General features: G+C 36.8%; 1 long non-coding RNA gene across 1 annotated transcript; it reads left to right on the top strand.

The window, feature by feature from the left end:
* Positions 1–566: 566 nt before the first annotated feature.
* LOC148758964 (uncharacterized) lies at positions 567–21,553 on the top strand. The gene is made up of 3 exons (XR_016019879.1): positions 567–762; positions 7,769–7,892; positions 21,443–21,553. It is a non-coding gene; the product is annotated as an uncharacterized LOC148758964 (long non-coding RNA).
* Positions 21,554–23,970: the final 2,417 nt, after the last annotated feature.

Below are 23,970 nucleotides of genomic sequence, written 5' to 3'. Positions count from 1 at the left end.
TATACTCATAAATCCCACACAAAAGAGAGCCACAGGAAGAAACTCCAGTTCTCTACCAAGCCTTACTCATTTGTGTAATCCCACAAAAAGCACCTCTACTTCAGTTGGGCTAGACATGCCCAGAAATGCCCAGCCCCTCTGGCTGGTATCCTTTTAATAAGTCCACAGAGTGTGCTGGGGAAATTTATTCACGTTGACATTTACCTCTGGGACCAGGAGGGCTTGTGGAATTTTCTAGTTAACACATTAGTAGTGATTTATTTGTTTGTTTGTTTATTCTAATGGACCTCCAGGAAATCCAGTGTCTTTGGAAAAACCACCTACCCAAAACATAGAAAGCTTTTCTTGCTTTTTCTTGTGTGACATCTGGAATCTAGTTAGAAATTTTGGACTCTATGATCTTAGTTTTCTTTTTTTTTTTCTTTCTTTTTTTTCTTTTTTCCTTTGGGGTGAAAGCCAAATTACAACAATTTGGGATTTCTGGAAATAATAATATTATTTTACGGTAGGAGTTGTGTGCCCGTTTCATACTGTAATTTCAAATTCTCCTTTCACACTCAAGGGCACAGTGATGAACGGTACCAGCTGTGTAATTGTCGTCTTGGAGGTCCTCGGTAGACGGCCATGCAATCCTATGAAGCCTCAGCGCTAACGGTGATCAAGAGCCTTGGCACCGCTTGCCTCTGGCGTGTGCTTTTGCCCATCACAATATCTTAGCACTGGGAGCTGCATGCGTACTCCCTGTTTCGAGTTGGAAGGTTGGTAAGTATCCCTTCCTATGTAGCCAGAGATCCGGGGTGGGAGGTTCGGGCAGTTGGAGGCAGTGCCCAAACTTCCACCACTGTGGACCGAGACTGACAGACTGTACTTCTGCATGGAGAATCCTAGCCATTCTCGCCCACTTGGTCCTTTCCTGCCCTCTTCGGAGCAGAAGACATTTAATAAGGACTTGATGTGCGGAGAAGAGCTGCCCTAGTAGAAGGGCTTTCAGATGAGTTGCAAAGTCCTTTTCAGGAACCCGTCCCACAGAGACACCTCCTGCCACTCAGGAATCAGCACACAAGCTGCGTGTTGGAAGCAGCCCAGGTGCAGCTGGGGGTGGCAGAGCAGTAACGTACAAGTTCTCACTCTGGGTCCATATCCAGAGCAGCAAACTGGCAGCCTGTTGGCTGGACCTGGCCTCACAGTGTTTAGTTTGGCTCTCACAGCATTGGCGCATGCTGTATTTTTTCATTTGAATTACTTAATAACAGAAAAGGGAGAGGAATTTTACATAAATGTTTAAATTCTCAACCTCCTTGAAAAACGCTTGGCCCCAATCCCCCCATATCTGCAATAAGGACGTCAGAGAAAGTCTTCACCCTCTTTTCGAAAAGCCCAGTGATTCCCAGTTTTCCATAATCCCTTACGCTTTCTATTTTCATCCAAACTGAAGTTTTACCACCCAGATAGCATTTCGTACCAGTGTCACTCATTCAAGGTCCCTAGTTGGCCCCAATCAGCACTTGAGTTGGTTAAGTAGGGCTGTACATTAACCCTCTTTGTAGGGATGAGGGCCAAAAAGATCTTCCTGAGGGAAGAGGTAGGTAGGTGACCTTTCTCTGCTAGATTCACATGACTGTGGGAGCCACCTCAGATTCTGAGCTATCACAATCATAACTTTCCTCTGTGAAGAGCATTGCGTTGTTTGAATTTGTAAGCAACTGTATAGGCTGTCAGGAAAAGTAGTGCAGACAAACATCTTTGTTTTACACCTTAATGGCAATGCCTCAATTAACTCATTCAACAAATCTTCGTTGTAAGTAACTTCAATATTTTCCACCATCCAGGTCAAGAAATAGAACTTTGCCAGTCACTTGAGAAGTCTTTCTTGGTTCTATCCTGATCGCAAATTCTTCCCCTCCTCCCCCAACAAAGTAAATACTAATATGATTTTTATAGTAATCCTTTTTATTTGTATTACTTTATAGTTTATCACACGCATCTGCAGATATTACTGTATAGACTCTTTAAAAACTTTTTGATAGATCTTTTAAGTGGATTTCAATCTACAGGGTCTTCCTCCAATACTTTCTTTCCCTACAGTTGATCTACTGAAAAGCTTGGAGCATTTGACCACATACTCTTTCCCAGCCTGGATTGTCCCCCTTCCACAGCCATGATGCAGTTCAACACGTTCCTCTATCTTCTGTTTTCCTGAAAATTGATTCCTGAATCCAGAGGCTTATTCAGACCTTATTTTATCTTTGTGTTCTTTGTTTCATTTCGTTACGTTGTGTTCTACACATTTTAGATTTGTGTTTGTTCATCAGGAAGGCCCTAATGTCTGCTTTCTCTTTTTATGAGATGGGAGCGGCTGTTGATGCTTGAATCTGCTCCCATTGCTGCCTAAGAAATCACCACCAACTTAGTTACTTAAGACAACAGCCATCTTCTAGCTCACAGCTCGGTACATCCCAAGTCCAGCGCTCTGTGATTGGGTTCTGTACTCAAGAGATGATTTCAAGGTGTCTACTGAGCTGAGTTCTCATCTAGAAGCTCTAGGGAAGAATGCACTTCCAGGCTCATTCAGGGCGTTGGTAGAATTCAGCTCCTTGTATTTGTAGGATCGAGGTCTCAGTGGGCCAGGGATTGCTCTTTCTAGATTGTACTCTGAGGTCCTGCCACACGGCTCTCACCTTCTCAGTATCAGAGACTCACAACCGGAAACCAGTGTGAGAACCGGTGCCGGGGTCAGAAAGAATGATTTGTAATTGATCAATTGCTGGAGGCTCAGTGTCGACAACTCTGAGAGTTAAAAACTCCAGTGCGATCCAGGCATAAGAGGTCCCACAATATTATGCGATATATCTCTAGGAACTCAGCGAGACTCCCACAGCAAAAATCAGAGAAAAATTCCCTAGGACTTTCAGTGGGGGTCGGGGGTGGGGTGAGTGGGTGGCATGGAGGAACCATTTTGAAATAGGACAGCACACTCTGTTCTTAATAAAAATCTGCCCTCAGAAGAAACAAGCTCATGAGAGCCTACCCTGCTGGGGTTTTATCAGAGCCTAAGTGACCTGAGGAAGGGAAATAGCCACTTCCGGTTAGATCGAGCCATCCTATCCCACCTGAGGGGGCAGAAAAATAACCGAAAAACACTTATGAAGTTCCCAGTGCAGAGGCATCTGCTCACTGAAAGACTGAGACCTAGTCACAGGGCTGGAGAATGCTTCAGCTCCTTCCACGCCTCACCACCACGTTACCAAAGGCCTATTTATAACAGTTCCTTTTACACAGTAAATCACATCTGACTATCAAGGACAAAGTATAAGACATACCAAAAGCAAAAAACAACCAACACAATTTGAAGAGACAGAGTAAGCATCAGAGGCATAAATAGCAGGGATTCTTGAATTATCAGACAGGGATTTAAAACAGCTATGATTAATATGCTAAGAGTTCTAATGGATAAAGTAAACAGTATGCAAGAACTGATGGGCAATGTAAGCAGAGAGTTGGAAACCTTAGGGTAGAACCAAAAATAAAAAATAAAAAAACTGTAACAGAAATGAATATCTTTCATGGGCTTATAAGTACACTGGACACTGCTGAGGAAAGACTTTCTGAGGTAGAGGATAAATCAATAGAATCTAAAAAACTGAAAAACAAAGAGAACAAAGACTGAAAAAAAAACAAAACCCAGACTATCCAAGGACTGACGGATGACTACAAAATATGTAACATACACATAATGGGAATACCAGAAGGAAAACAAAAAAAGTAGAAGAGAAGAAATATTTGAAGTGATAACTGAAAATTTCCTACAAATTAATGTCATACACCAAACCACAGATCCAGGGAGCTCAGAGAACACCAAGCAGGGTAAATGCCAAAACTACAAACAAATAAACAAACAAACAAAAACTTTACCTAGGCATATAATTTTCAAACTACAGAAAATCAGAGAAAAAGGAAAAACTGTGAAAGAAGCCAGCGGGCAGTGGGGAGAACCTTACCTATAAAAGAAGAAAAATAAAAATTACGTCCAATTTCTCCTCAGAAACCATGCAAACAGAAAGAGAGTGGAATGAGATATTTAAAGTGTTGGGTGAAAAAAATGTCAGTCTAGAATTATGTACGCTGAAACATTACTCTTCAAAAGTGCAGGAGAAATAAAGATTTTCTTAAAGAAAAATGGAGGGACTTTGTTGCCAGTAGACCTGCCTTGAATGAAATGTTAAAAGAAGTTTTTTAGAGAAGAAAATTAATGATAGACTGAAAATCAGAACTCAGATCTACAGAAAGAAAGGAAAAGGATTGAAGAAGGAATAAGTGAAGGTAAAATAAAAATATTGTTTTTTTCTTATTCTTAATTGACAGCATAACAGTTCAAAAAATAATATCAACAATGTATTCAATTATGTATGCTATGTATCTATTATGTATTTGTATATGTTGTATATATGTATATGTTATACATATATATGCTTATATATGTTTATATATAAGTGAAATGAATGACAGCAATGATTTCAAGGAACAGGAGGAAAGAATTAGGATTATTTTGTTACTATAAGATACTCACACTACTCATGTTATTTGAGAGCAGGATTGGATTAGTTATAAATGTATATTACTAACTATAGGGCAACCACTAAAAAAACTACAAAAAAGAAATATAACTGTTATGCTAATAAAGGAGAGGAAATGGAATAATATACAATGCTCAGCTAAAACCACAAAAAGCAGAAAAAGAGTGGAAGACAAAAATAGGAACAAAGAACAAAAGCAACAAATAGAAAACACTAACAAATGTGGCAGCTATTAGTTCAACTATATCAATAATCATTTTTTATGTCAGTGCTCTAAATGCACCAGTTAGAAGACAGAGATTGTCAGAGTTGGTCAAAAAACTCAACCCAACTATATGCTGGCTACAAGAAACCTATTTTAGGTATAAAGACACATATACCGTGATTCCCTGAAAATAAGACCTAGCCAGACCATCAGCTCTAATGCATGTTTTGGAGCAAAAATTAACATAATATCTGATATTATATTATATTATACCCGGTCTTATATTATATTAAAATAAGACCGGGTCTTATATTAAGTTTTGCTCCAGAAGACGCATTTTAAAGCTGATGGTCCGGCTAGTTCTTATTTTTGGGGAAACACGGTATTCAGAGTAAAGGGATGGAGAAAAATATACCATGCTAACACTAATCCAAGGAAAGCAGGAGTACCTACATTAATTTTAAACAGAGCTGTCTTCAAAGTAAGAAACGTTATCGTAGATAAAAAATGTTATCATGGATAATTGATGCCTTTACACAATGATAAAGGTGTCAATTCTCCAAGACAACATACCGGTTTTAACACAGCAAGAAGGCATCCAACTACATGAGGCAAAACCTGATAAAACTGCAAGGAGAAATAGAGGAACCCACTATCATAGTTGAAGACTTCAACAGCCCTCTCACAGAAAGGGACACACGTAGGAGGAAGACTATCTGCAAGCACATAGATGAACTCAACAACACCATCAACCAACAGAATAGCTTTGACATCTATTGACGACTTCATCCAAAACAGGCAGAATGAAAATCTTTGATCAAGCTCACATGGAACATTTACTAAGATAGAGCACATTCTGGGCTATAGAACACAACTTACAGAAATAATATAATGTCTGTTCTCAGACCACAATGGAATTAAACTTCTAATCAGGGGCAGAGAAATAACTATAAAATGCCAAGATATATGGAGATTAAACAATATACTTCAAACAACACATGGATCAAAGAGAAATCTCAAGAGAAATTTTAAAATATTTTGAACTAAATGAAAATGAAAATACAAATTATCAAAAATTGTGCTGTGCAGCAAAAGCAGTGCTTAGAAGGAAATTTATAGCATTAAATGTGTACATTAGAACAGAAGAAAGATCTAAAATAAATTATCTAAGCTTCCACCTTGGAAAACTAGAAAAAGAAGAGCAAATTAAATCCAAAGTAAGCAGAAGAAAATAAATGATTAGAATTAGAAGAGATATCAATGAAATTGATTATGGGAAATCAGAAGAGAAAATCAATGAAACCAAAAACTGGTTCTTCAAAAAGATCAATAAAATCAATAAGCATGTATCCAGGCTAACAAATAGGAAAGAGAGAGGACACACTTTACTAATATCAGAAGTCACAAAGGTCACATTGCTACAGAGACCATACAATTAAAATAATAAAGGAGTACTATTAACAACTCTATACCTACAAATTTAATAACCTAGATGAAATACACCAACTCCTTGAAAGAAACGATCTGCCAAAACTCACACAAGAAGAAATAAATAATCTTAATAGACCGATATATATTAAAGAAATTGAACCAATAATTAATAACCTTCAAAAACTGAAAGCACCAGGCCCACATGGGTTCACTGGTGAATTCTACCAAATATTTAGAAAAGAAATTATACCAATTCTCTACAATCTCTGTCAGAGGATAAAAGCAGAGGGACTATTCCCTAACTTATTCTATGAGGACAACATTAATACCAATCCAAAGACATTACAAGAAGACAAACAAACAAATAAACACAAAAAAACTACAAATCAAATCTCTCATGAACGCAGAGGCAGAGATCCTCAAAATAATATTAGCAAATTGATTCCAAAAAAAAGAATAAAAAGAATTAGAAAACATGACCAAGAGATAAACTTAAAAATCAATTAATATAATCCATCGTATCAACAGACTGAAAAAGAAAAATCTTATGATCGTATCAGTAGATGTAGATAAATAATTTCACAAAACCCAACACCCATTCATAATAAAAACTCTCAGTAAACTAACAATAGGAAGGAAATTCCTCAACTTAATAAAGACTATCTAAAAAAGCCCTACACCTAACATCATACTTAATGGTGAGAAACTCCAAGCTTTCCCACTAAGATCAGGGACAACACAAGGATATTCCCTCTCACCACTCCTGTTCAGCATTGTTCTGGAAATCCTTGCTAATTCAATAGGTAAGAAAAGGAAACAAAACCACAGGAGTAACACTGGGGGCAGAGAGCACGGAAGTCATATTAGAATTGTGCGTATAACCTTGCTCAATTTGAGATTATGAAATGATATTTTAATTCCATAATTTCTCTTTTATTTGTTAGTTGGGGTACACTTAAAAATAGATATTTCCCCTTAACTACTAACTGGTTACTCAAATGCACAATTAATATAGGAAAGGCAGAATAAATGCTTACATCTTTCTGTTTACTTGTCAGGTTTTAAGATTATAAATTGATTCCCTAAGGTCCTCTGAAAATGAACAGTTAATTTCATAAAATATTATTCTGATCTCATGGATTTAAGCATATTTGATGGGTTTCAATGAAGTATAGTTATCCTCTTTGAAGCTCAAATTGTTCTATCTTTGACCCAATGGGAGCTTCTTCAGGTGGCTCCTTAGTACTATTGATGGGTCCTGTGGTCTTTATTTGCTACCTTGCTGTGTGTTATGACATGATGTTTGAAGCTTAACTTGTTCATTTCCTCTAAGAGGAATTCTTTTTTAATATCAAAGTATTTTGCAGACTTATATTTAAGAGCACTTACACTTTTAGTTCCTGTTGATTGAACGACATCCTGATAATAAAAATTCTGCTGTGAACTTGGTAGTCATTTTAAATGGATTTGTAGTTTATGAAATACAATTACATCTGCATATTTTGAAAAAGATAGGTTCCCATATACATATAATACATATTGTTTCTTCAACCAACAGACGGTGATTGATACCACTAACTGAAATATAAATGAAGGAAACATAAATTCAGGAAACAGTGGATCCCTGTTACTTATTAAAAGTTATTTCTCATCCTTTCTTTTTTTCATCCTGGTCCTGCAAGGTAAGTGGAACCCTTGCTATGTGGCAGATTATGAAGCTGGAATATATACAGTATTTACAATAACATTTTCCCATGATTAAATAATTCATGGATTTTAAGAAAATTTGGAGAGCATATAGAAGAAAAATCACCCACAAATCTATATAATTTAAAACACTTAAAAGCAACCATACTGTCCATAATTTGAGATCATTTCTTCCATTGTTAGTGTATGTATGCAAAGACATCTGCGTGCATTTGCTGTGAATTGGATCCAATACATTAGAATGTAAATTTACAATTTCTTAAAGATAGTCTAATATAGCATCATATAGATGTACTTTTCTCCTACTACTTGACATTAAGGCTTATTCCAATTAGCTGGCTATTTTAAGTAACACTGCAATGCACATGTCTGTGAACAGCATTTTGTCCCAATCTCTGGTTGTTTTCTTAGACTCGATTACCATACATAAATGTGTATAGTAGATCAACAGCGTGAACAATGTTATTGCTCTTTATACAAATTAGTTTTAGAAGGTTTATTCTAAGAGGATATTTTATTCCCAATGGCATATAAATAGGTAGTGTATATATATATGTATATATATGTATATATGTCTTCATATTTTGCTAATAGTTATTGCCATAGAACACACTCATATCTTAGCTCATGTAGACCTCCTCAGAAATCGATAAATTTTAATATCATCTCCATTTCATATAAAAGGAATCTAAGGCACTAGGAAGTTAAATGATTTGCCCAGAGTTTCCACTACTTGGTAGTGTGGCGGAGACTGGCTCTGAAGACCTTCATTTCTCCACACTGCCGAAAGAGATCTGGTTAGAGATCTGGGTTTCTGTCTGTCTCCATCTCTCTCATTCATCTCTGTCTCCTATGGATTTGTAGATTCTTGTTGTACTGTGACTGATTATCAACTGAGTTGTATCATAATAAACTCTGAGAGAGAGAGAGAGTTTGAACTATTTATGTTTGTTCTAAGCATTACTGGTCCAGAATCATTAGGGTGTTTCCTTCTAGTTGCCATTAGCTTGATTATTATTTATTCAGACTTTTCCAAAAATTGACTCATGTACACCCTTCTCTCTCTTTCCTCATTATTCACCCCCTCCCCCTCTTCTCACCCAGTCTTTCCTAAGGGATAAATCACATCATTTGTTGGCAATTGTCTTGTAAGGGGGAATTTAGCAAAACACTGAGATTTATTCTGTGCAAAATTAGCTGGCCCAGATTCTTATTATTTAGTTGCACCAAATGGCTATGTTAACTGACCTAGACAATACCGGAAACACCTGCGAAGGCTCTGCTGTAGAAGCTGGGGAAAATGACCAGGGCAAGGAAAACCCAGTTTCATTATGCTTGGTGCTTTATTATTTACTCAATCAGACTGGTTTTTCCTTGTATATACGTAAAAGAAACCTACAAGTATATGTAAATAGTTTTAGCTTTTCTTCTAATTAGGTAAACATGCCTCACCAAGAGCAAAAGGCAGAGGAAAGACCTTGAGACGCTCATTTCCTGAAATAGAATGCTGTGTGATTTGGCCCATTAGGCCAGGGGGTAACTGGGATGTGTATTGTTTTTGGAATGAAGGCCAGAAGGAAAGAATCCAGAGGCCTTGAAATGGAAAGATTGGGTGTTACTCAGCCTCTGATGATGGTCTTCAAAGTCAACATATTCACGCAGCTGGAGTTGAGGGAAGTCATATTTGTGGTGGGGAAAAGATCAGGCCACTCGCACCACCCCATGATTTTTTACTTTAGCTGCTTTATTTTAACTTTTTTCATGAAATAGATCCCCTATTTCAATGAGTCTTAGTCCTTTAAGTATTTGCAAATGCCTCTTTGAGGATCTCTTTTCTGATGAGAGTGAGAGTGGGTGGGGTGGGCTGAGAATCTTGTCTCTGCCTAGTCTCTTTTCTTAGCAAACATTTGGATCCCATTTTATTTTTGGACCCTGAGTTCCTAATTTGAGAGACTATCTTCTTTTTGGTATGTGCTTTTGATTGCAAAAAAGTAGCTTTGTCCAATATTTCCCACCCTAAATCAAGTTTTTGAGAGCCATAAATAGGCCATTAAAAACTTTATACTTTTCCAGTGAGATTAGGTGGGGAATGATACAATAAGTTCACACCATTGTTTTAATGTCTCTGAGTGATCGCAAGAATGAGCCAAAAATCACATAATCAACTTCTAAGATGAATAAGACCTAGAATAAGAAACAAAACAATTTAAAACTGATGCACAATTCATTTATAAAGAATTGAACTATCTTCCCAGGAGGCCGATAGATAGCACATATATAGCGCTGTTCCATGGATAGGGTCTCATTTCTCATAAATACGAAATTATTTCGCATACTTTTTTCTGTAGTTGTTATTGCTCTTCCTTCTTGCTACCTCAGCTGTGAAACATGTGGGTTATTTCCTCATGTAACCAGCAGTTCTTCTTCTGGTTCATATGTTTTGGCTACGCCAATAGCTTACAAGATAATAAATTTTAGCATCGAGGAATCATTTGAAAAGTACAGGAGCTACTTAGCTTAATGAACATTGTTCTGTTAGGTATGGCTCAAAGATAAGTATTTGATTAATATTTATTTGCCGAATATAATGTAATGAGACATGTAGTGTAAGTAAATAATTTTCCCCCCTGGGTAAATCTATATGGAAGAAAAAAATCAGTTTTGAATGTTTAAATGTCACTTACTCTTGGTAACAGATGTTTGTAGTAAGAAGCGAAGAGCAGAGTAGATCATGTTGTAATCCGTCTCAGCAATAAGGAAGGTCTGGTAAGGGCAAAATATTTGGGAATATACAGAGACCATTCCTGTGTGAGAAGATCAAAAATGACATTGCGTAGTCCTGATGGTCCTAGGAGATAACCAAGCTGATGCCCTTTTTTTCATCTTTAATATGGTAAGAAAATGTTACTGAGATTGCTAAAGTTCATGTCTGACAAAATATCTTGATATTCTAAAGCAACAAGTGTCACTGAGCTTCAAAGGGGCAGAAATCTAAGTGAGATACATATGGCTTAGGGAGGTATTGTGTGGTTATGTGTGTCTCTGTGTTATGTTTCTGGTTGAAGGAGATTAGGATAAATGGATGGTTCGTGTTCCGTGGTAAACTGTCAACCCAGAGGATTTTTTTGCCTTTAGGCCTGGAATAGAAACAATCTTGGCTGACATATACTGGAAGAGGGATGATTAATAGAATTGGAACTAATTTTAAGGACATGTCTGTTTAGATATTTTTTTAAAACAAAAAGAAATGTAGTCTGCCTGTAGTATTAATTGGCAAGTTGCTTCCATGATGAGTCTTAACAGAGTTCTTTCCACATGCGTTACCTGAATAAATGTAGCAATAAGGAAAGCGTGGGCTTGTATTGAGCAAGTATTGTATTTGTATATGAAAATACATTCTAGAACAGCAAAGCATTTTACATTATGACACTGGTATAAAATAGATCAGTTGGTTAGAATATGAATTCCAGGAATAGAATTAACTTGGTATGTGTCAAACACTCAAAACAAGGAGAAAATGAAGATTATTTATTAAATGGTATTCTGGCAAGGTAGCAGGTTGGGAAAAGAAAAGTTACATTAAGGTTTTCTAGGTTGAAGTTTAAGACTTGAGCATCTTGCTCTCCAGTCTTTCTCAAAACCCCACTAAAATGGACTGAAAGATTTTTCTAAGCATAAATATACAAAAGTACAGAGAAGTTGAGAAATGGCTATGGCAACAAGGTAGGTGCTAAAATGCTTGGCTGACCTGAAAAAAAAACAACACCCCCCCCCCCCACACACACACACAAAACAACTGAATCCTGAGTCAGCGGTGGAGAAAGCTGAGCAGCTATTCAGTCTGCACCACAGGTCCCCCAGGGGGCTCCGACATTGTCAGCACCAGGTACCTCTGGAAGTGGGGAGGATGAAGTGTGTGAAGAAGTTGTTGAAAACAGGAGGTTGGATTAAATTCTGTTTTAAAATGCAGTTAAACCACCAGACTCCTTCGCTCCCTCTGCTCAGCTGGACGACTTCTCTCCCACCCTGGCAGAAGACGGGAGGCTTATTCTCTGGAGACCTCGTGCTGTGTGTCTCTGGACTGAGAATATTAGGTGCATTTGAAGGAAGGGAAATCTAACTGCAAATTGAGATGATCGCTTTTGTACTGAATGTTGGGTGCCTTGTACCAGTCTTTTCACACTTGGCTCTCAAAACAGTAGGAGCCTGGCTTATACTTTTCTTAACAGAGTAGATGATGCTTCTATGCAGAATTTGAATGGTCAACCAGAAAAGACCTTAAGACACACAACAGTGCTTTCTTCAACGAAATAGCACAATCACATCACTCCTTAAAGTGAAGCCCAAGGTTGACAAGTCAAAACAGTGCCCAGCAGTTTCCATCATAGAGATCTTTAGAGATCTACTCTACAACATGGGCAAACAACCAAAGAGCCCCAGGTATTTGAGCAAGGCCCTAATTGAATAGATGGAGACTAAATAAATAAATAGAAAGCAACAGCATGGGTGAAACAGTTTATGCAGAAAGATTACAATATTAAAGGTATCATTGTATTCCAAACAGCTGAGAAGCTATTGCAGCAACAAAACAAGAATAGTATGCCACAAAAAGAGATGATAACGACTCCAAGAAAAACTCTTCAAAATCCAAAATATAAAATACGATAAAGTGGTTGGAAGCTTTAGAAACTAATGGTGATGAATTCTCTCAGAAAGTAAAACAAACAGAGATGGAAAAAAGGAATGAAAAATAAGAATATTAGAGAATGATCTCAGCAGGATCCATATCCAAAATTATACTTCTAAATAGACAAAAGGGAGAGAGAGAGAGAGAGAGAGAGAGAGAGAGAGAGAGAGAGAGAGAGAGAGAAAATGGAAGAGAAAATCAAGAAATAATTCAGTGATTATTCAAAATAATTAAAAGATGAGTTATATAATTAAAAGTTATAAGTACCCGGCAAAATGGATCAAAATAGAGCCACATCATGTCATTGCAGAATGTCCATGGCCTAGAGAAGATCTTGTGGCTCCCAGAGAGGACAAAAAAAATCAGACATACCGAAGGTTATGAATAAAACAACTTTGGACTCTGCAGATACAGAGCAAGACCTTCAATATTTTTTATGGAAAGATGTTCAAAATTTTCAGGGAAAAAAAACATTTTCCAACATAGAATTCTATACTCAAACTGTCAATTATAAATATGCGAGTAGAATAAAGATATTTTGGGACAGTCAATATCATGAAAATTTACTTCCTACTCACTCTTTCTGAAAAAGCTACTTCAGGATGTGCTAAAGTAGCCAAGAAAGTAAGAGACAAGAAGCCACAGGATCTGGAAAACAGGAGATCCCATCCAAACAAATGGCAAAAGGAATACTTTTGATGACCGTGTGGCAGAGATTTCTAGTAACCATTAAAAATCCCCCCTTTTTTCCCTCTTAGGCACATAGTTAGACTATCTCCTCCAAATCCCTGGCCTTAGGATTGAGACATGCAGATAGAACTAATTGTGATCCAGGCGACTGTTTTCAAGAAGTGACGGTGCCCCTTCTGACTCCCTTTGAGGGGGCTGGATGCAGAAGATGACAAGTATCCAACGGATGGTAACTTTACAAGATGAAAAAATCTGGGTCCCAAACTCATCACATGGATGAGGGCTACCCACTGACAAAGGGCTACCACCTGGGATTGTTACATGAACAAGAAATAAGTTTCTGTTCTGGGAGTCCACGTATTTATCCCTGCAGCCTACCCTAACTACTAGGGATGCTGCAAAAGACACATTACGATAAATGCTGCAAAACTGGCCTAGAGAGCGACCAGTCCAGCTTGGAGCAGGTTAGAGCCTCTGGAATAAAAGTTTTCCAAGAAGATGAAACTGATAGAAAACTGGATGTATTTGAACACTGGGGAAAACTTTGGGGGAAAAAGGGGTATTAGTCATAATAACACAGGCAACAAAGAAAACAAAAGTAAATCAAACATCCGTTGAATCCAGGGAGAACAAAGTTTATGCAAGAAAGGAAAAGTAATGATAGCTTGCTGCATGGCCCAGTTGTAAATAGCATTTAGATAATCTTAATAGATTGATCTGCGCAACATAAAAATATAACTTTATTGGGGGGATGGATGTCTGGATATGTGCATGTGTATACTAGTGTGGGATGGGGAAAGGATTAAGTCAGTATCTCCCTTCTTGAGAAGTCAATCTCTGATGCCTAAAATTGAAAAATCGAAAATCAACGATATGAGTGTATATATACCGGGGATGCCAAAAAAGTATATACAAGTGGACACTTTGGTGAGCGGTGCTCAAGCAGTAGTTCGCTATAATCAGAAGTGTCTGGACGCTGATGAGAACCACTTTGAGCACCTCTTGTAATTGCAGAAGTCAAACGTGATTTGTATTCATCTTTTGTTATCGGTATATATTGAGTATTACAATTTTAATACTGGTTTCCTTTCTTAAAATGTGTATACATTTTTTTGGCACCCTCCCTGTAAACACACACACACACACACACACACACACACACACACACACACACATTTCTCTGGAAATTTAGAGTGGATAACACTGAGGAAGGGTAATATTGAGTAGATAGCAACAGGAGATTCCTATTTTATAATAAGCCTCATAGATTTATTTTACTGTTTAAATTATAGGTATGTAGAAATGTATAAAAACACTTTTAGGAAAAGTTATAGTCACATTTCTTACAAAAATATCCCATATGGATCAAAAACAGAGCTATAACATTAAAGTTCAATCAGAGTGAAACAGAAGACAGGGTTGATAATATTAGAGTTTGGGGAAAAACATCCTCTGCTTTGAAGCTACAGAAGAAACTAAAGAACTGTGTAATAATTAAATAAAAAAACACACAACTAAAATGAAAGAGAAACAAATCTGAAAAATACTTTATCAATCATGGAAAGCTTAATTTTTATTATATAACACCTAATTCAAATATCTAAGAAAAATATCAAGGTCTCAATAAATGAATGAAAAAGCTTTATGAAAGGGAATAGAACTGGCTAATTATTGAAAAGATCCAATTTGATGTTGATTAAGTAAGTGAATAAATGAAGAGTTATCTTTATATTTATTCGGACTTTAAATTGGTAACTCTACTGGAATTGCAGTAGGATTGCACTGTGTGTGCAAGCACAGCTAGTCTCAATGCAAATGTTTATGTTCTACTTGACAATATGATTAATAAACTCATGATGTGGAACCTTTAAACTCTTTGATAAAGGCTCAGAGACCTCAAAAATTACCATAAGTAAATAATTAACCAAAGGAGAAAACAAGTCATGGGTAGTAGGAGAATGATGAAATAAATTATAATTTCCCATACATGATTCTTAAAACTATACCACAACTAGATCAGATTATTATGTAATGAATATAAAGTGCAAAATACAATAGTGTAATTGATTGTTACATAAAATTCAAAGGCATATGGGTACAAGTTTAAAAATTCACAAAATTTGTATCAATTACTTTAGGTTGCTGGCATGTGGAATGATTTGTTTTTATCTTTAAAAATTTCTTTAGTGTTACAAATGAGATTTGAAATTCAAGGATTGTTGGTAAAACTTGCTGGTCAATTAATTTGACAACGCACATATATTTTTAAGTGTTATTTTTTTCCATCTGAGAATAATAAAAAGTAATACTTGCTCACCTACCTCAGAGCATTTTCATGAGAATCCAATGCTGTAATGTGTATGAAAACACTTGGTAAATATAAAGCAGTTCATTAATATGAGGAGTTGTTGTTATTATTATCAGTGCTATTGAGAACACTGCTTTGGCAGAATTATTCTTTCTCAATCACAGACAGAGCTTTATCTCTCTGCTCCCATATGTGACACATTAGAAGTTACTTGAGCTCAAGGTCAGTTTTAACTTTGGCTTCTTGGAGAAACAATGGAATAAACCAAAGATCAATGTGAACATTTTCCAAGAAACTCATCCAAAAGGAATACCCAGGGAGTGAAGGAAAGCAGTCCAAGGACCCCACAGGAAGAACAAGTCTTTGTCTAAGACATGTGGGCCACTCTAATCACTTTGTCTTGGCCATTGTTTCATCTCCTCGTTGGAAAAGACTGGCTCCTTGGTCAACTACTGTTCATTTCAGTGTTTATTGAGGGGCTCAATACTTTGAATGGGTCGATCATGTGACTTCAAATTAAAAAGAAGGTAATATTGAGGCTCAACCATTACAGATGCATCTAAAATCAAATTTCAATTTTCTGCACATAATTATACATATACATACATATATATGTAATTTTTCAATTTGGGAAGCTCTCTAAGTCCAATAATTAAAGTTTAGTGATCGTGATTTGGGAATATGTCTATGGTAGTTCTACTTTGATTTTTGACTATTGAAAGTGAATATGGAAAGGTCAGAGTTGACCTCAATTGCTGTTATTATGTTTTGTTATTTTGGGAACATGAAATGCAATGTGGAAATATGTACTGAAGTTGCTCAGTCATTATTTCTGAAGAATAATACTACTTCTTGTAACATGAGTTTTGCTAATGGCTCTTTCATTTCCCATCTCTATGTCTTCTTCAGTCAAATGCCCATTTACGTCCTTTGACCATTTCATAGTTGGATTGTTTCTTTAGTTTGTGTTTATGTGTGTGTGTATGTATAATATATATATATAATATATATATATATATATATTACATATATACATATATACATAAATCATATATCTGACAAAGAACAAGTACATATATATCAGTATTATATATATATGCTTACATGTACACATATACACATATATACATATACATATATATAGTGCTGACATATATGATACTTGTCCTTTGTCAGATATATGATTTACAATATTTTCTCTCTGTCTGTACCTTTTTTTCCTCCTCTTAACCAATTCTTTCAAAGAACAGAAGTTAATAATTTTGATTAGGTCAAATTTATCAGTTTCTCTTTTTATGTATCATGCTTTTGGTGTCAAGTACAAGAACTCTTTGCCTAGCCCTTTATCCTGGTTTTTACTTATCTTTTAAAGAGTTGTACAAATTTACACTACATTTAAGTCCATGATTCACTTTGAAGTAAGTGTTGTATCTAGTGTGAGTTTTTTGTTTTTCCTTGTTTTTTCACTTGGATATCCAATTGGTCCAGCCTTGTATCTTGAAAATACAATCCATGCTGCATTGAATTGCTTTTCTGAATTTAGCAGAAATCAATTGGGTCTATTTGTGTGTGTCTATTTCTGGGTTCTGTATTCTGTTTCATTGATCTGTGTCCACTCTTTCACCAATACCACACTGTATTGTATATGGTATCTGTATAGTAACTTTTAATATTAAATATAGTATGATTAGTCCCACATTCTTCTTTAGATTAATTTTGCTATTATGGTGATTTTAGCTTTCCAAATAAATGATAGAATAAGCCTATATATGTCCACAAAATACCTTGATGGGATTTTGGTAGGGATTATATTAAACCTTAAGCTTCATTTAGGAGAATTGATACCTTTGCCATGCTGGATCTTCTAATCCATGAATACAGTACTTACTTTCATTCATTTTGGTCTTTTAAACATTGCTTTCATTTGTATTTTGTAATTTTCAGCACATGGGCGCTATACATGTTTTGTTAAATTTATATTACATTTTTCATTTTCCTTAGAGTTTTGGTAAATAGTATTGTGTTTTCAATTTGTTTACACTGTTCATTGTTAATATAGAGCTATATTGGGAACTTGTATTCTGTAACCCTGATAAACTCACTAATTAGTTCTAAGATTTTTTGTTTGTAAATCTTTTTGTAATTTTCTAAATGAACAATCATATCATCAGCAAGTAGGTACAGTTTTGTTTCTTCCTTTCCATTCTGCATGCCTTTTTTTTCTTTCTTGGCCATTGTACTGGCCAGGACTTCCAGTAGTATGTGAATAGTAGTGGTGCTGTTAGACATCCTTGCCTTATTCTTGTTCGTAGGTGAAAAGCATAGTCTCTCACCATTAAACATGATGTTAGCTATAGGATTGTTTGCAGATGCCTTGTTATCAAGTTAAGTAGTTCTCTTCTAAAATTGCTGAGTTTCATTTTTATCATGAATGGGTGTTGGATTTTGTCTAACTTCTTTTTTTGGTGCATCAATTGATATGATCATGTAATTTGACTTTTTTCCCTTAGATCGTTGTTGTGGTGGATTACATGTATTGATTTTTAAATATTGAACCATCCTTACATACCTGGAATAGATACCATTTGGTCATGGTGTATAATTCTTTTGATTAATTGTTGGATTTAATTTGCTAATATTTTGTTGCGGATTTTTTTGCATAAATTTGTAAGAGATAGACCGTGTTTTTCTAATTAATTGATTTATGTCTTTACTTTTCCACTTATTATAACTTTTACCATTATTATAACTTTCATATCATTTCAACATAAACATTTTCTATGTTATCGTAAATTCTTCAGAATTATTACTTTTCATGGCTGCTCTTTACAGAGTTGTGCCATCATTCTCTTATTGTTTTCTTGATTCCAGTTTTTTCTATTATAATATTGATGTAATAAATATCTTAGTGTGTACAACTGTTTTTATTTTACTTTATTTAAATACAAAATAGTCCTAGAACAGGATAACTATAAGAGACAAATTTACAAAAAAACATAGGCTTTGGTGTCAGAAAGACAACAATTCAGTCCCTAACTCCACTGCTTTCTAGCTGGCCACTTAATATGACTGAGCCTCTATTCTTCTCCCCTTAACATGGGAACTAACCCAGGTAAAGTATGTAAAATGCTTAGTCCACATTGGTCACTCATACATCTTACATGGCTGTCCCATCCCCCTTCTCCTACTTCCTCTACTCCTCTGCCTTACTGTCTTCCTGGATATAATTATGATGAGCTCCTTAAGGATGCTCCTTAGCATGGCTCCTAAAGATGATTTTTTTTAAATATCAGGTTTAAAAGAATAATTGATACTATTGTTAAACAATCTGCATTTTACTTCTGTAAAATTACCATCTTTTTTAGTAAAACTAGTTAATTGGGAGTGGTATAAAGAGATTGTAAGATTTATTGTGTGTGAATGTGTCTATTAATAGATAAAATGGGGGGAGAGAGATTGATTTTGTTTGTGAGATACAAGGTTAAAAAAAAGAAAACAATAAGTGAAACAATGTTCGTAAACATGAAGCAATCACATGGCATGGCAATCAAGTACTACAAAATTTCCATAAGTCTCTCTATCCCACAGCAACCATATTTTGATGTCTCATGAATGGTGATTTCCCTATAAAGAGACCAAAAGGATTTGTACGTGTTCTTTCTTACTGATGACAATGATGATGAGGAGGAAGATGATGATGCTAACAGTGATAATGGAGGAGAGGTTAGCGGGAGAAAGGAAAAGAGAAAGGAGGTGATGGTGAGGGGGAAAGACTAGTTAATATATACCAGTTGTTGAGTGCCTATTGTTTGGAATTTTATTTTTCTGATGATGGACCGAGGGTCATTTCTTCCTTCCCTTTTTAACGATCTTCTATTTACTTTCATCTTATTTGTGCATCTGGACAGGATGTGCCCGCACTATAAGAGATGGCCCATTTCTCTGTGTTCGATCACATTGCCTACTTTTATATTTTTTTGGAATTTTCTGATAACTTTTATAAAGGGTGATAAGCCATATTGTTAATTTATTAATATTTTACTGATAGTGAGTTCTGTTTCTTTCTTTTGTAAATTATGTTTAGTATTGGAATAAGTCAGAATTGGGGACCAAATTACTGTGAGAAGGGTGTGCTTTTCTCATTTTTTACATTTTATCTACTTCAATTGATTTTTATTGGAGTTTCATATAAGTTTATGGGGTGATAAATTTTTATCTGTCTTTGTTTTCCTCACTTAAACAAAAAGACTGAGGTGCTGGGTCATGCGGCTTTGGTTTTGGGACTTGGATGGTTTTATTTTGAGAAGTCATGTGGTTCAACATTTTTGGGACTAACATGATCCATGCACAAAGCCCTCCCTTGGCTTCACCTTTGAACCTGGGTTCCTCGAAGACCCAATTCACTATTCATTTCAGCTTATGATCCCCAGTGGGAGAATGATGCATCGTTCAGCCAAGTAGACTCAGCCTGGAAGAGACTGTCTTTCCCCCAAACAAAATCCAATCATGAGTTTCCTGGAAGAGATAGCTAGTTTGACTGTTTGGTCAGGAAAATGCCCTGATGAGGTAAACTCGTCTGACTCTACTTGGTCCTTAAGGCCTAATTTTTTTTATATGGGAAACATAACAGAGAAGATTCCATGTCATGAACTCTAATGGGCGCCAATTGGGCTCTTGGGGAGAAGGCGATTGGTTGGATGGAATACTATTAGAATATATGGCATAATAGTTGGATATAATGCAATATTTCTGTCATTTCTGTAATAACTATGTTACATCTGAATATACTCTTCATTAAATGCATCAGCTTAAGAACTCTGTAATGGTCATAGCCAAATAAGATGTCACCCCATATATAACCATGCAGATCTTGAGATTAACCATCCACAGGGTGCTACTTTTAATGATGTTTTGCTAGCAGCTCTCTACTTAGAAATATGAACATTTGGCAGATATTTTCATGTTTGACTTTTTGTTGTAAAAAGGTCATAAAACTGAAAAAGTAGCCAGATTCTCACTTGATAGTTCTTGAATCTTTAAATTTGTTCATGTACCAAACAAGGATTTTGAATAGCTGCATGCCACATTCTTTGTTAGTCATTGGAGCTAGAAAAATAGATGAAAAAGACATTCATTTTTTCACTCATTCCTTTAGAACTCATTTTTTAGCATACATTATGTCCCATGCTAGATTCTGTGAGGCAACATAGAAATGGCTATAGTAAATCCATTCATTGATTCGTTCATACAGTCAGTCAGTCAGCAATGATCTTTATTAAGAAACTGATTTGACAGGCTAATAAAATATTCCTATTTGAATAAACTCACAGTGTACTTGCAGGAACCCTACGTAATAAAATTATTGAAATTCTTTGGGTTAATTATGAAATGAGTGTAAATGATCATAGACGCTAGGCAAATACTTTGCAAATGATGAATCTATGTGCTTGAGAGCATAAAATTTCTTCAGCATCAAACTAGTCAGCCTCTACCTTCTCCTGACCCTATAAAGTACTATGAGCACCTATTAATTTAGCGTAATTAATTAAAATTCCCCATGTGTCAACAGAGTTCCAGGTCCTATGCCAGGCACGTTGGGATAACAAAATGAAAGAAGCATGGTTTCTGTCTTTGAAGAACTTGATAGTAATGGAGATAAGAATGCTAAGCAATTATGTACTGACATGAGTGTTGTGTGGGCATTGGGGGGGGGGGCAGAGAATTTTCCTGACAGCAGTGGTACAAGGACTGAGTTTCAAAATGTGGAAGGGGATGGGACATCAGTGTTCCAGCCACAAGTGGGAGGCATTACAGGTCTGAGAGAGCTTGCTCTGTTACAGGGACTACATGTCTGTCGTGTGTTATAACTGGAGCATGAAGTCAATGGAAGAGCATCGGGAGAGGCCTTGGATGCTGGGAGAGAGCATTTGAGTATTCTTCTGAGAGGGATGGTGAGTCAGACATGCACTTGCCATCGGAATTGTCATATTTCCCAGTTCCCCTTCCATGCACACCCAATATGCATTTGTTGCATTTTGTTTAAAATAATACTAGTATTGTTTGAGCTCCACAGTGGCAAAAAGCAAAGGACAGCAAGATTAGAAGAACATATAACCAATCCAAAGTATCAAGATCCATTCATTACTGATGCTACCTCCCATGTGGGTTATATGAAGCACCTTCACTTATATTGATCTCCTCTGGTCCTACAACAGACACATGGGATGAAGTGGAATCGCCTTTGTTTGCAAATGAGGAAATGGAGCCCTGGGAGGTAAATTGGCTTTTGCCAAGCTACACAGAGAACCAGTGTTGGTGCAGTTCCAGATCCTAGGACTTCAGATCCTACCGGTAGCGTCCTATTTCTGCTGCAAATCACTTGGACTCTCTGTTCTGCTATAATCCCAGTGGGCACTGGCCTACCCTCAGGGCATGCAGTTTAAAGTGTGAGAGAGATGGATTCCTTAACTATCACACTGCCATCTATCCCATATTTCTAGCCAACATTCAGTCATTTATTCAGCATCTACTGTGTGCATTTTCATGCCTAGGAGTGTGTAGGTGGCCAGACATGGGATTGAAAGTCCAGCTCTGATTCTACACACCTCTTAATTTTGAGCAAGTTGCTCAAATTGTAGTTTTTATTTGCTCATCTGTAAAATAAGGACAATCACAGTACCCAAAACACAAGATAATATATCATTAGCAGAGGGGCTAGTGTATGTTAATCTCTCAGAACCATCATCCAGTAGCTACCATGATTAATAAAGTCCTGGCCCTGCCTTCTCCATGCTTTAGCCCAGTGAGAAAACTAAACTAATATTCAGAGGAGATATTGAAGACGTTTCAATATGGCAAGAGGGCAAGAAATCCCAGACACCATAGGCCCCTTCTTAGCATAATTGAATCTAGCATTTTGGGCTATTCACCCTCTCGTTGTGGTTTCTGGCAACCATGACCAAAATGTATGGTTGTTTATGAAAAATGCCTACTGTGAGCGAAGTGGATTGACTTCATCTTGCGAACGCCATCCTCTTCTGTTTTTCTTCTACTTCCTCCTGTGCCACTAATGGCTCTTAAAGTTTCTGTCCTTTCCTCTAGCTTTTTTTCTTGAGACTTTTTCTGATTGGGTGTTTCGTGGAATTGGGAGTTACTTTATTAATCATGGCAGTACCCATAGGCCTGTCACAGCCAGACATGGAGCCATAGGTAAGTACGAGTTAGGTCCTCCTGACTGCATAAAACCATGCACACACACAAACCCCCCCCCACACACACACCACATACACTCACACACCCCACATGCGCACACCACATATGTACACATAATGCACACACACACACACCACATACACAATCACAGACAGCCTATGCCTGTTTCCTTTTTGGATGAAAACATTCGTGTCAGTAAGACCATAGGTTAAGTATGCCCACGTTGAAAGATTTGGCAAACGAGTCCCACCTGAGAGTCATTTTTGATATCAGAAGGCTTAAATAGCATCATTTTCAAGGGTCAAGCCATGCTGGGCCTGGCTCGGAGTTTTTTGCCAGTTTTGAGGGCGTGGTACAAAGAATCTGATGTTTGCGTTAATGACTGTGAGAAGTCTCTTAAATAGATCCGCTGCCTAGAAAAACACCTCATATGCTTCTCAGTCCTCAGCTTTGGCTTCTTCTGTCATGACCACAGAAATATTAGTATAAGTTTAAAAGCTTCTCTGATCATGCCAGAAACATTGTGGTTTTCCTCCGCTATCACATTAGCTAATCTCATTTAACCATGACCACTGCTTATACACAATCAAAGTATAGGCAGACAGTTCTGATTTTTCTTTACTGAAACCTAAACTGAGGCTCCCGTACTGAGTGTGGCTCTCACAGGGCTGGGTCTGTAGAGCGCACGCTCCGTGAGGGCAGGTGACTTAGCTCATTCTCTGGTAGTCCCCAGCTTTTGGAACAGAGACTTCATTTTCACAAACAGAGTTCCTTCAGGGAATTTTATTTATTCTTTCATCTCTGAGGTGGATGGCTGGCACTCAGTGGATTTTTCAATAAGTACTTTAGAGAGTGAATGCTCACCTCTGGGATTCTATCTGCTGACCTTCGTTGGTTTAGATTCAGTCTTTGATTCTTATTAAGATGACCACTGTCTGGACAGGTGACTCACACACTTGGTCCTCATGCCTGTTTGCCTGTGTCTGAATAGAGGACAGGTTGGTGAGAGAGACACTGCAGAGGTGGAAGTAAGTGGATGCAACCATGGGGCAGATTAGGAACAGATAAGACTGTTTCCTCCTTCACCTCTGTTTCAGCCAGACATCAACCAGCCTGGTCCTCGCCTCGACTCCACTCTCATGAGGGGTCTCTCATG

Source organism: Rhinolophus sinicus, chromosome 2, assembly GCF_057876585.1.
Source record: "Rhinolophus sinicus isolate RSI-liver-muscle chromosome 2, RSI-T2T, whole genome shotgun sequence".
NCBI classification, from domain to species: Eukaryota; Metazoa; Chordata; class Mammalia; order Chiroptera; family Rhinolophidae; genus Rhinolophus; species Rhinolophus sinicus.
The sequence above is the reverse complement of the archived record's forward strand: the minus strand, read 5'-3'. Positions and strand labels throughout refer to the sequence as shown.